This window comes from Pseudopipra pipra, chromosome W (genome assembly GCF_036250125.1).
Source record: "Pseudopipra pipra isolate bDixPip1 chromosome W, bDixPip1.hap1, whole genome shotgun sequence".
NCBI classification, from domain to species: domain Eukaryota; kingdom Metazoa; phylum Chordata; class Aves; order Passeriformes; family Pipridae; genus Pseudopipra; species Pseudopipra pipra.
In genome coordinates, this window is record NC_087580.1 from 6,047,976 (window position 1) to 6,060,754 (window position 12,779).

Here is a 12,779-nt window from a genome sequence, read left to right on the forward strand (position 1 = left end):
TTTTAGTCGATCATCTTACTCATTTTGTTGAAGCTTTTCCTGTTGCACGGTGTACAGCTAAAACAGTAATCAAAATTTTACTGGAAGAAATTATCCCAAGATATGGTATTGTGGCAGTAGTGGACTCGGACAGGGGAACACACTTTACCTCCAAAATAATTAAAGAAGTAACAGAACTTTTTGGAACCAAGTGGGAATATCATACCCCCTGGCATCCACAAAGTTCTGGTAGAGTAGAAAAAATGAATGGAGAAATAAAGAAGCATTTGACCAAATTAATGATAGAGACAAGAATGAATTGGGTAAAGTGTTTACCCTTAGCCTTGTTACATATTCGAACCCAGCCACAAACAGATACAGGAATTTCTCCTTTTGAAATTATGTATGGAATGCCTTATGATTTTGGGACTCCAATAGAAAATCCAAAACCAGAAGTCCTTTTAAGAGAATACATTGTTGAATTAATGAAAAGGAGAAAAGAATTGAGAAAGAAGGGGATGGTAGCACAGAGACCCCCTTTAGATATGACAATACATAAGTTTCAGCCTTATTGGTGATTGGGTATTAATTAAAACATGGAAAGAATCCTCATTAACCCCTCGCTGAGAAGGACCTTTTATCATTCTCTTAACCACAGACACAGCAGTCCGGACGGCCGAAAGAGGGTGGACTCACGCCTCGCGAGTCAAGGGACCAATGAATGCTCCTGAGTGGACTGTGACCTCCGCACCCGGAGATCTGCGAATGACAATAAAAAGAATAAGGCCAGTAAATGAATGATTATGAGAATGATATAAAATCCAGTCTGTATCAATTCTTCCAGATACCCCCTGAACAGAAGTTAAGAAGAACACATTATCCACCGTGGGGAGACAAGAGGATTCCTAATCAAACTGGAGGATCTGGGTTGTATAAGATAATTGGGACACCTATTGCATTACCTTTTTGTTGTGAACTAGAAATTGATTTCCCAGAACCTCCTAATCCCCTCGGAATACCTTGTGTTAAACATCCCTATTTCGGGCATTATAGTTGGTTGATTTGTGAATGTATAAAGTGTAATAGACAGTGGCGTTGTGTTTCACTTAAGGGAAATCCACATTGCCCATGTTGTAGAAGGAATAAGACTGAAGACATCGATTGGGGTGGATCTAGCAGAGAACTGTTAGCTAAAGCAGAAGTCCGCAAAATATTTTGTGGGTGGGAATTACTAGTATCCGAGACTTGGGAAATATATGAAGCTGACTGGGAGGCAATATTAGAAAAGTGTCGTTCAAGGTTTTCCTGGAAACTAGGAAAACCAAGCAGGAAGAGATATTTAGAGTTGCAAGGGGTGCTTGATGAGTTTAATAATCATAAGATCTCGTCCTAAATATAAGCAGAGTAAAAATTTAAAAATGAAAGATTAAACACATGGGCAATGTATGCATAAAAATATGGAATAGACTAAGAGACAGTCTGAGACAGTGGAATAGAATAAGAAAAGTGTTAAACATTGAAGTACAATTCACTGACATACTGGAAGCTGCTCAATTAAATGATATTGGTGGAAGCTTAGCCCGATTAGACTTAGAAGCACAAGTTCAGAGACAAGAATTGCTTTATATAATAGAATATCACATAAGAGAGTTTATAAAGGAGTTAGAGGGGAAAAGTAAAGAGTTAGGATATGACCCTTTAGTAGTAGAAGATTTCCTCAAGTGGACCCCGGTCTGGGAACACGATTCGTGGGAAGGCTGGTATATTACTGATGCCTGAGTGGTAAAGTTTGTCCCCACATTTAGCTTCTACCAGACAAGCACTAATTCTCCTAACTCGCACACCAACGCACAGAACCCTTACCCCCAGCTGGACTGGGTTTAGCGAGTAAATAGCATTCTGAATTCAAATCAGTGGTAAAGAAAAAGAATTAAAAACTACATACACACTCCTGAAGAATATCTCTGCTGCCAAGAAGAAGTGATACCCCGTTGCTCCCTGCAAAGGAGTAGACGAAGGGAAGGCAGAGAGGTACTACGGTGGAGTTATTTGCCTATAGCTGATACCACTGATGTTAGACGATTAAATTACTAATGACTAGAATGGCCAAATTCCTTGTCCTTGTCACGATTCTGATACTTGTGAGGACCACGGTGGGAAATTCTCACCGACCATGGAAATGGAGCATTATTCGATTAGATGATATGAAGACTATTAAGGAAAAGATAACCACAGGTGCCTCCAAATTTGAATTAACCAATTGTGATCTGGTAAAGGCAGTGGATTTTGCTTGTAAAACAAGACAACCTGGAGGGCCTTATAACTTCTGGATCTTACCTTATATTGCTTCCTACTCGTGCCCCAAGTCCAATCCAAGGAAACCCGAGTGCAATTATCCTGGGTATAACTATTGTGGGTACTGGGGCTGTGAAACAGTGGCAACAGCATGGAAACCTAAAGTACCTGATGAATATATCACTGTCCAGTGGGGACCTGAAGGTTGTAAAAAGCCTCCCTATGGCTGGGACCTTGAGAATTCAGGAATCCGAATTCCAACTAATTGCAAACACCTGTTGTTAAGCATTAAAAGGCCTGAAGATTCAGGATGGATAACAGGGAGAACCTGGGGAGTAAGATTCTATATAACTGGTAAAGATCCAGGAAGTGAAATAAAAATAATAAAACAATCAATAGCTGTGGCCACTGAATCCCAGAAAATAGGACCCAATATGGAGATGAAAGGAAAATTGAATAAAGGACAATCCTCAATTTCTGCTAAGCCCATAGATCCCAAAAAGCATAATAAGATGTTGTACGAAAAGGAGGACTCCTTATTGCACTTAGCAGAAGCATCCTATAGGGCCCTTAATCAGACGGAACCGAACATGACTGATTCATGCTGGTTATGTTATGATGTACAGCCCCCTTTTTATGAGGGAGTAGGATTAAACGCTACCTTTAAATTAAGCAAGGAAAACCTTCCTGCACAATGTAAATGGCATGAAAAAGAAATTGGGCTAACCATGTCCCAGGCAAGTGGACATGGGACATGTATTGGAAATGTACCCCCAGACCAATCTGACATATGCAGCTTCACAATAACAAATTCACATCAATTGAGCCATAAGTGGAGTGTACCAAGTACAGGAGGATGGTGGGCTTGTTCGAAAACTGGGCTAAAGCATTGTGTAGAAATATCAGTGATGAATGAGAATGACAAATTTTGTGTACAAATAACAGTGGTACCTCGAATGTTTTACCATCCTAGACAGTCCTTCCTTGAACACTGGGAAACAGATAAACATAAAATCAAGAAGCGGGAGCCAATTACTCTAACCATAGCTATGCTTTTAGGCTTGGGAGCAACAGGGGCAGCTACAGGAATTACATCTCCGGTAAAGCATGATAAAGGCTTAACAGATCTAAGAGCTGCAGTAGATGAAGATTAAGCAAGAATTGAAAAATCCATCTCATATCTTGAGAAATCCCTTAATTCCCTCTCTGAAGTAGTTTTACAAAACAGAAGGGGATTGGATTTGTTGTATTTACAACAAGGAGGACTCTGTGTGGCATTAGGGGAAGAGTGCTGTTTTTATGCCAATCATTCAGGAATCATTCGAGATTCTATGGCTGAAATACGTAATGGACTTGAGCAAAAGAAAAAAAGAAAGGGAAATACAACAAAGTTGGTTTGAACCTTGGTATAATCAATTCCCTTGGCTAACAACTTTACAGACTACCCTGGCAGGGACCTTAATAACGCTACTAGCCGCTACTTTGGCCCATGTATTCTTAATAAAGTAACAAAATTCGTCAGAGACAGGGTTGAAAACATACAGCTCATGACTATGAAACAAAATTATGAGAACATTAGTGGCAATACAGAAAAGGAAGGGCAGGCTGATTATGAAAATATGAGCTGTGGCATAAAGGGAGAGCAGTCTTTGCTGAGAGCAGCCAAAGAAGCTGTAGAGAGATTTGATGAGCAAATTTATGAATAAATAAAAAAGGGGGGGAATTGTATAATTAAGTAGTAGTAGTAAAGTAATTTACTCATCAAATTAGTAGTAGTAAAGTAATTTACTCATTCAATGGTATTGCATGTTATATTTATATATATATATGTTATTGTAATCAATGTTCTGTTAAGGCTGGAGAACTGCAAGCTGCAGAATGGTTAATTAATCTGTCAGTACTACAGGCTGATAGTTCTGCAGCTGCAGTTCTTAAGCTGACAAGACAAATTATTGTGCCTTACTGAATAAGTATTTTGTATCTTGTTTTTCTAAAAGTATATTGTCTAAAAGTGTACGCCTAAGGTAACAAAGGGAAGGACAAGGATCAAAGGGTCAAGTATGAGGACGATAAAGAGGATCCAAGATGGACATCTGGAGGGACCCACACACTAGGCCTCAAGGACGGAGGATTATGGATAGGGAAGTACCTGGCAACTGAAGCAGGCCTGCAAAAGAACCAACCAGAACCAGACCTGTGAACTCGGATCCAATAAAGGGATAACAAGTGACTATGGGAGGGAATTGACAGGGGTATAAAGGTTACTGTTTTTGCCAACTGCGCTTGCGGGCCACGAGTGGAGCAGGGGTCTCCCCCGGCCACCCAGCGCGCTGTTTTGCTTATTTGCATTTTATATAAATCTTTAACAAATTTTTGCTGCTATGTTTCAGCCTAAATTTCATTTACCTATAACACCCCTGTCTGGCCTGATGGCACTTCTGCCTGCATTGGGGGTCCCCCTTCTCCGGGCTGCCGGGGGTCCCGCGGCTCCGGGGGGTTCCCACTTGCCGGGGTCCCCTTGAGTGCTGCCAGGGGGGTCCCAGGGCTCACTTCTCCCCACTCTGCCTCCCGGGGCCGGCCGGCCCTCCTCTCTCGCCTCCCACCCTCGCAAACCTCTTGGCGCTCTCGGCTCCCACCCCGCCTCAAGGTCCCCCCTCCTCTCCACACTCCAAGGCCTTCCCCCTCTCCGGGACCCCCGCTTAAGGGGCCCGGCGCTCCCTCTCTGCTCCCCCCCCTCCAGCATTCCGGGGGTCCCCCAGCTCCGGGATCGCCCCTCTCCGCTCTCCCCACTCCGCGGCTACCGGGGTTCCCCCCTGGCTCTCACGGGGGGCCCCCAAACCGCTCTCGCCCCCCCCGCCATTGCCGAGCGACCGCCAGGACCTTTTGGCTGCTCTTCTTTGTGCTCCCGCTCGGCTCCTCCCTCGGCTGGGCCGCCGCTTTTGGCGGGTTTCCTCCTCCGGGATCCGCCCCCTGCAGCCCTTCCCCCCCTGGCCCAGCCCCCTTGCGCCCCCCTTGCGCCCCCCTTGCCCCCCCCTTGCCCCCCCCTTGCCCCCCCTTGCCCCCAAAGCCATGGCCTCCCGCGGCAGGAGCGGGGCTGGAGCTGGGGCAGGTCGGGATGGGGCAGCGCTGGGCTCTTGGCCGCTCCCGCCCGCACTCGGCCCCCGCCGCAGCCGCCACGGCCGGGACAGCGCGGGGGGGCCCGGCCTGGGCGCCCCCCCCTCCCCCCTGCCCAAATTGCCGTCCCGGGGGGCGCTGGGGGCGAGGGGGGGGCGCCAGTGGGCTCGAGGTGGGGAGCGCTGGGCGCTGCGGCTCTGCCGGCACACGGAGGAGTTGCCCCCGCAGCCGGGGGGGCTCCCGGCACCCCCAGTGCCCAGAAAGGTCTCCCCACATGTGGGGTTTGGGGACTCTGGGTGGGCTCTGAGCGGGTTGGGGGTTCCTTGTGGGTCTGTGGGGCGGTGTCGGGGGTCCCGGCCCCTTTTGTGGAGCGCTGGGTGCCGTGTTGGGGTGCAGGTGCCCCCCTAGAGCCCCCCCAGAATGGGGTGACACGGGGGGAACTCCGGGTGGTCCCCATTCCTGATCCATCCTGGAGCAACCACGCTGGGGGCAACTGGGATCATACTGGGAGTGACTAGAACCACACTGGAACTGACTGGGAGCATAATTGGTGTGACTGGGAGCATGCTGAGATCGACTGGGAGAGATGGAGAGACTGGCAGTGACAGGGATCATACTGGGAGGGACTGGAACTGTAGTGGCCTGACTGGGAGCAACTGGGACCATGCAGGGGGTAACTTAGATTCTCCTAGGATAGAGTGATATTGTACTGGGAATGACTGGGATCATACTGGGAGTTACTGGAACCATAGTAGGGGTGAATGGGAGCAACTAGAACCACACTGGGGGCAACTGGGATCAGAGTGGGAGCAGCCAGGCCCCTGCTGGGATCATAATGGGATCATCCTGGGAGTGACTGCAATAATACTGAGAGTATGTGAGAGGGACTGCAACCATACTGGGGATGACTGGGGTCAAACTGGATTCGTACTGCAAGTGTCTGGAAGTTGCTGGGATAATACTGGGGGTGACTGGACTCATAGTGGGATCATCCTGGGAGCAGCTGGGACCCATGCAGGGGCAAATGGCATCGTCCAGGTAGTGACTGAATGGACTCAGACTGGGAGTCCCTGAGAGGGAAAGGAACCATCCTGGGATGGGGAGGGTGGGAGCAACTGGGACCACCTTGGGGACAACTGTGATCCAATTGGGAGTGACTGGAAGTGACTGGGATCCTATTGGGAGTGACTGGGACCATACAGGAACCATCCTGGGAATGACTGTCAGTGACCGGGGTCATACTGGAAATGACTGGAACTATTCGGGGGGAACTGGGAACCAGTGGGGCCATGCTGGAAGCAAGTGGGAGTAACAGGGAGTGACAGGGTGCATGCTGGAGGCAACTGGCATAGACTGGGTGTGACTGGGAGTGACTGGGATTGTCCTGATGGGAACTGGAAGCATCCTGGGGCAAGTGGACGTAACTGGGTATGACTACGAGCATGCTGAGGGCAACTGGGATCTACTGGGAGTGTCTGCAACCATACTGGTGGGTACTGGGACCACACTAGGAGCACCCGAGAGTGACTGGATCTACAATGGTGCAACTGGGATTGGCTGGGACCATGGTGTGGAAAGACTGGGACCATACTTGGATTGACTGGATCTGTGCTGGAGGCAACTGGGAGCAGCTTGGCCCATGCTGCGGTAACTGTGATTGTACTGGGATCATACAGGGATTATACTAGGATCATACTGGGAGCGACTGGGTCTCTGCTATGGGCAATTGGGAGGCAACTGGGATCACACTGGGAGGAACTGGGCGCAAGTGGGACCATGCTAGGGAAAAGTGGGATCATACTGGGATCTTAGTGGGAGCAGCTTGGGCCATGCTCGGGTGACTGGGGTCATACTGGGAGTGACTGGGAGCATTCTGAGGGCAGTTGAGACCATGCTGGTGCAACTGGGATATAGTGGGAGCAAGTGGGATCATGCTGGAGGTGACTGGGATCAAACTGGGAGCAACTAGGACCACACTGGGGGTGACTGGGAGTGGCTGTGAGCAACTGGAATCATGCTGGAAGGTACTGGGAACAACTGGGAGTGAGTGGGACCACACTTGGGGCAACTGGGATATACTGGGAGACACTAGGACTGACTGGGATTATACTGAGACTGACTGGGAGCAACTGGGACCTTGCAGAGTGTAACTTGGATCCTACTAAGAGAGACTGGTATCAGACTGGGAGTGACTAAAAGTGACTGAGATGATACTGGGGGTGACTGGGAACATGTTGGAGGCAACTGGGATCTACTGGGAGTGACAGGGATAATACTGGGAGTGACTGGAAGGACAGTAGGGGTGAATGGGAGCAACTGGAAGCACACTGGGGGCAACTGGGATCATACTGGGAGCAGTTGGGCCCCTGCTGGGCTCATACTGGGATCATCCTGGGAGTGACTGCAATACTACTGGGAGTATGTGAGAGGCACTGCAACCATACTGGGGATGACTGGGATCAAACTGGATTCATATTGGAAGTGGATGGAAGTTCCTGGGATCATACTGGGAGTGAATGGACTCATAGTGGGATCATCCTGGGAGCAACTGGGACCATGCAGGGGCAAATGGCATTGTCCAGGCAGTGACTGAAAGTGCCTGGGGCCATACTGGACTCAGAGTGGGAGTCCCTGAGAGGGAAAGGAACCATCCTGGGGGGGCTGGGAGCAACTGGGACCACCTTACGGACAACTGGGATCCAGTTGGGAGTGACTGGGAGTGACTGGTATCCTAGTGGGAGTGACCAGGACCATACTGGAACCATCCTGGGAGTGACTGTCAGTGCCCAGGATCATACTGGGAGTGACTGGAACTATTCAGGGGGGAACTGGGAACCAGTGGGGCCATGCTGGAAGTATGGTGGAACTGGGAGTAACTGGGAGTGACAGGGTGCATGCTGAAGGAGACTGGCATAGACTGGGAGTGAGTGTGATCATCCTGATGGGAACTGGAACCATCCTGGGGCAAGTGGAAGTAACTGGGTATGACTACGAGCATGCTGAGGGTAACTGGGATATACTGGGAAAGTCTACAACCATTCTGGAGGTGACTGGGACCACACTGGAAGTGACTTTGACCCTGCGGGGAGCAACTGGGAGTGATTGGATGTACAAGGGGGCAACTGGGATTGACTGGGACCATGCTGGGGGAAGACTGGGACCATACTTGGTTTGACTGGATCTGTGCTGGAGGCAACTGGGATAATCTGGGACCATGCTGGGCCCACAGTGAGGGTGGCTGGGGTCATACTGGGAGTTACTGGGAGCATTCTGAGGGCAGTTGGGACCATGTTGGCGCAACTGGGATAGACTGGGAGCAAGTGGGATCATGCTGGAGGTGACTGGGATCATAGTGGGAGCCACTGGGACCACACTGGGAGTAACTGGGAGTGGCCATGAGCAACTGGGATCATGCTGGAAGCATGGAAAAGAGATTTCTTCCTTAAAAGACTCCTTTTGGCCCAAGAACCCTTGGTGCCATGGCAGATGTTTCCTGCGGTGTTTGAGCATTCCCAGGAGCACAAATCCACAGGGATGTGCTGCAAAGTCGCCTCTAGAAAGGCCAAACCAGCCAAGGGTGAGTTTTGTAGCCAAACCCAACCAGGTCTGTGTTTCCTGGTTCACCAGCTCTGCTCTTCTCCCCCCTCTGAGGTGGGATGGGAGCAGCGCTGAGACCCAAAAAGCTGCAAGAAACACCCCAAAAAAGTTGCCAGAACCCCCCCAAAATTAACGAGCCCCCTACAAATTCCAAGCAGATCCCGTCCTTCCATCCTTGTGCTTTGCTGCTGGTTAAAAGCAGGTTGGAAATACAATCATATCTATTATTATCGTTACACAAAATACTGATCTAATATGATAATGTTAATTAAACTTTAACATATGTGTGCGGGTGACTCCTTTCAGGGGGTTTGTGCAGGAGGAGGCTCTGGGGTGGCTCCTCCAGCCTCAGCCACTTCCCCCAGGGCAGTGATGGTGAGGAGCAGCCCCGTGATGAGCCCGGTGACCCCCAGGGGCACCTTTTTGTCCTTGATGCGCCTGAGGCTAAAATCTGGAGACAAACCCCGTGGAAGGGGCACAAAGAGCACCCCACAGCCCCAGCTCCTGTACCCCCCCGGGTCCCTTCCCCACCTCCCAGCACAGCCCCAGGCCCGTGGAGGGCTCCAGGCTCAGTTTGGGGGGGATCCCAGTGCTGTCAGCAGCACCCAAAGATTTTTGGGGCTGCATCCCCCCTGTGCCCCCTTCCAGCACGGGATGGGCACCCCCCCAGCCCCACAGCTTGCCAAGCCCTTTGCCCTTCCTTCCCTGCTCCTCCCCGGCAGGAACTGGCCTGTTGGAGGGGACTTGCAGCCTTTGGGCTGGGCCAGGCTGTGCAAAGGAGCTGCTGCCAGGCCAGGGAGGGTCGGGTTGAGGGGAGGAGGCCGGAGCCCCCAGGCTGTGGCACTGGGGAGGCCCTGGGGTGCCTCTCTGGGCTCTGGGGCCTGGAGATTTCTCTGCCCTGGGCCAGGCCATGGCAGAGGCCCCTGGGGGGGTGCCCACACCCAGCACTGCCCCGACAAGGCCTCTGAGCAGGGCTGCCCTCCAAGCACCCCCTGCCCAGGCCGCAAAGACTTGGCACAAACCAGCCCCTCCGGCCCCTGCCAAAGTGGCCCCAAACACACCCAGGGGAGGCCCCAGGAGGGGACAGAAACCCCCCCATCTTGTGCTGCGGGGGCTCCTCTTCCCCACCACTCCCCGACGCAGCAGGACCCCGGAGACAACAACCAGGGTGGGCAGAGCCCTCGGAGGGGCGACTGCAACTTCTATTCTGTTCTCTCTCTTGCTCTCTTTTCCCTCCCACATTGCCTTGGGGGGCTGGATCACAACCCAAAGGGCTCCACACCTGTTTTCCTTTGCAACCCAACTGCTCTAAAATAAACGCTCGCTCTCTCTCTCTCTCTCTCTCTCTGCAAACACTGATCATCCAGGATTGGTTCACTTTAATTCACTCCAAGGGATACAAGAATCAAACAAAAGTTCCTCCGGCCTGGCAGGGTGGGCTGTAACACTCCCCCGTGGCTGTTTGAACTGATTTTAGTGCCCACACACACTAAACTCAGGCACAGCTTTGAAACAACCTCCCCAAAAGAGGAGCTGGTTTTCCTGGTGCCTCCCTCCGCTCTCTGCTGCAGCAGCTCCATCGCAGCAGCCCAGTCTGTGCAAACCAAGCGAGTTCCTGCTCAGGCCGGGAACTGGGCAGTGCCAAATGCCTGATTTGGGGCAGTTTCCTGCCAGGAAAGTCAAGGCCCCTTTTCCCTTCAGCGGCTTTAGGTGATTTGAGCCTTCAAAGCACCAGGACTGGCTTTGTTTTCCCAACTCAGCCTTGGCTCCTGCCGGCTCTGTGTGCCCTGGGAAGGTGTTGTCTCAAGGACTTGCACAGCTCTGAGGGGTTTTCAGTCCCAGCCCCCCAGGTCACCCCCCAAGGTGCTGGACGGCCCTTCAGACCCACCTGAGCCCACCCCCTGTGTGCCCACCCTGTGCAGGGCAGCTCGGGGAGCCCCCGGGACAGGGGATGGTGCCTCGGGACCTGCCTCCCGAGGGGCTTCTGCCACCCCTGGGGGGCACAGAGGGGACAGGGGCACCCTCAGCTCCTCCTGCCATGAGCTGATCTGGAACAACAGCCCGAGCTCCCAGGGCCTGAGCAGGTCCTGCTTGGTCCTGGGGCTTTGCCAGGATGCCTCATGGGCCAAATATAAACCCACAAAGAGCTGATAACCCCCAAACTCCCCCCCAGGCAGTCACAGCCTTTTTCTAACCCTCTTCCTTTCCCCAGGGCTGGTTTTTGTTCACTCTTTCCTGTCCCAGCCTTTGCTTGCTCCTCTTGTCACTGCTCCACCCTCCCATGTCGGGAACATTTTACCATCTGGTTCATGGTGTTTCCTGAATTCTTTCCCTCCTCAGCCATTACCTGGCCATGCACTATTCCCCAAGGCAAAGTTCAAAATTCACAGGTTCACCAAAGCAAAACTGACCCCAGCAGAGCCATTTGTGGAATATTTGGAAGGAAAGAACCCAAAGAAACAGGACAAGCATCCACTGGCACAGAATGTGGATGCTGCTGGGGGGGCAATGGCAGCTGCAAAGAGTTTCCACATTTATTGAAACTCCCCATAGACCCTGACATCAACAAATTCCAATTATTACCAGGAAATGCACCCAGCATTTCCTCCACAGGTAAATATTCTCCAGGTAAGAACCCTCTGCCTGTGTCTGCAAAGGAAGACCTGAAAGGATCATTTTTGCCACCCAAACACTTCATTTTTCAATAAGCTTTCATTGATGAAGCGGTTTTTTACTGTTCCTAACCCCCAAAATCCTCCTGCCCCAGGCTGCAGTTTTGGGCATTTTGGAGCAAAAAACAGGCGAGGGGAGAAGAGGAGGGAAAACAGACCTAGAGGGGAAGAACAGAGGAACTTACCATGGAAAATACTCCTAAAGACATCGGGTTTGTGGAAATAAAGGACTTTTGTGTCCCAAAGAGCAGTTCAAAACTACTGCAGGCCAATATAGTTGTGGCCTTTTTTTTTTTGCTGCTACCCAGGGAAGGGCAATGAGTCCCCACGTGGCAGTGGGAGTGATTCAAAGGGGCTTTTCTGTAGTGACCAAAGGGGAGGGAATCCAACCAGTCACCAGGAACTTCCACTTTTTGTCTGCAAATCCAAGAGTAATTCAGCCCTGACCTGAGGTGCCCCTGCAAGGAGACACCTGGGGGTCACGGGGACCCCAAAGTGGGACCCCCAGGCTAGGCTGGGCTGGAGGGGGAGGCCCAGGGGAGACGGAGCAGGACAGACAAAAGAAAGCTGCTTCTTCTTGCTCCTCTTAGTCTCACATCTTCCTTCCCCCTCCCAAATTCGCTCTGGATCTGGCACAGCAATCTTGGGAAGAGAGAACTAAGCTCAAATCCAACCTTGCTTCATCCTGGGCCAGCCCAGCCCCCGCAGCCCCGATCTGGCTCAACACCCCCATCCTGGTCCATCCCACATCCCCATCCCAGTACATTCCCAGCCCGGTCCATCCCAACCCGGGTCTGTCTTTCAGTCTCAGCCCGGCTCGGCTTGGCAGGGACTCCAAGCCCCTCCCGTGCCAGCCCTCCCCAGCAGGGCCATGTGGCAGCAGCCGATGCGGCTGCAAGGCCGGTCCCCCCCGGGCGGGAACACTGGCGGACCCGGGGCAGCCAAAGGGGTCGGAGCGAGAGGAGCCGGGACGAGGCAGCGCTGCTGCGGCAGCGGCTCCTTCCGAGCCCGCCGGGGCTGGGCGGGAAGGAGGAGCCCGCGGGCAGCCGCTCCCTGCGCGGGCCCTGGGGAGGGGACAGGGCGGGACGAACCCGCCGGACCCCCCTCCCGGCCCCTCCAGCC

General features: G+C 52.0%; 1 protein-coding gene and 1 pseudogene across 1 annotated transcript in view; one reads left to right on the plus strand and one right to left on the minus strand.

Moving 5' to 3' along the window:
- Positions 1 to 5,270, minus strand: part of LOC135404433 (zinc finger protein 239-like) — a 352,167-nt pseudogene extending 346,897 nt beyond the window's left edge.
- Positions 1 to 12,779, plus strand: part of LOC135404435 (class I histocompatibility antigen, F10 alpha chain-like) — a 115,371-nt gene that overhangs the window by 97,705 nt on the left and 4,887 nt on the right. The gene's annotated exons all lie outside the window — the stretch shown is intronic.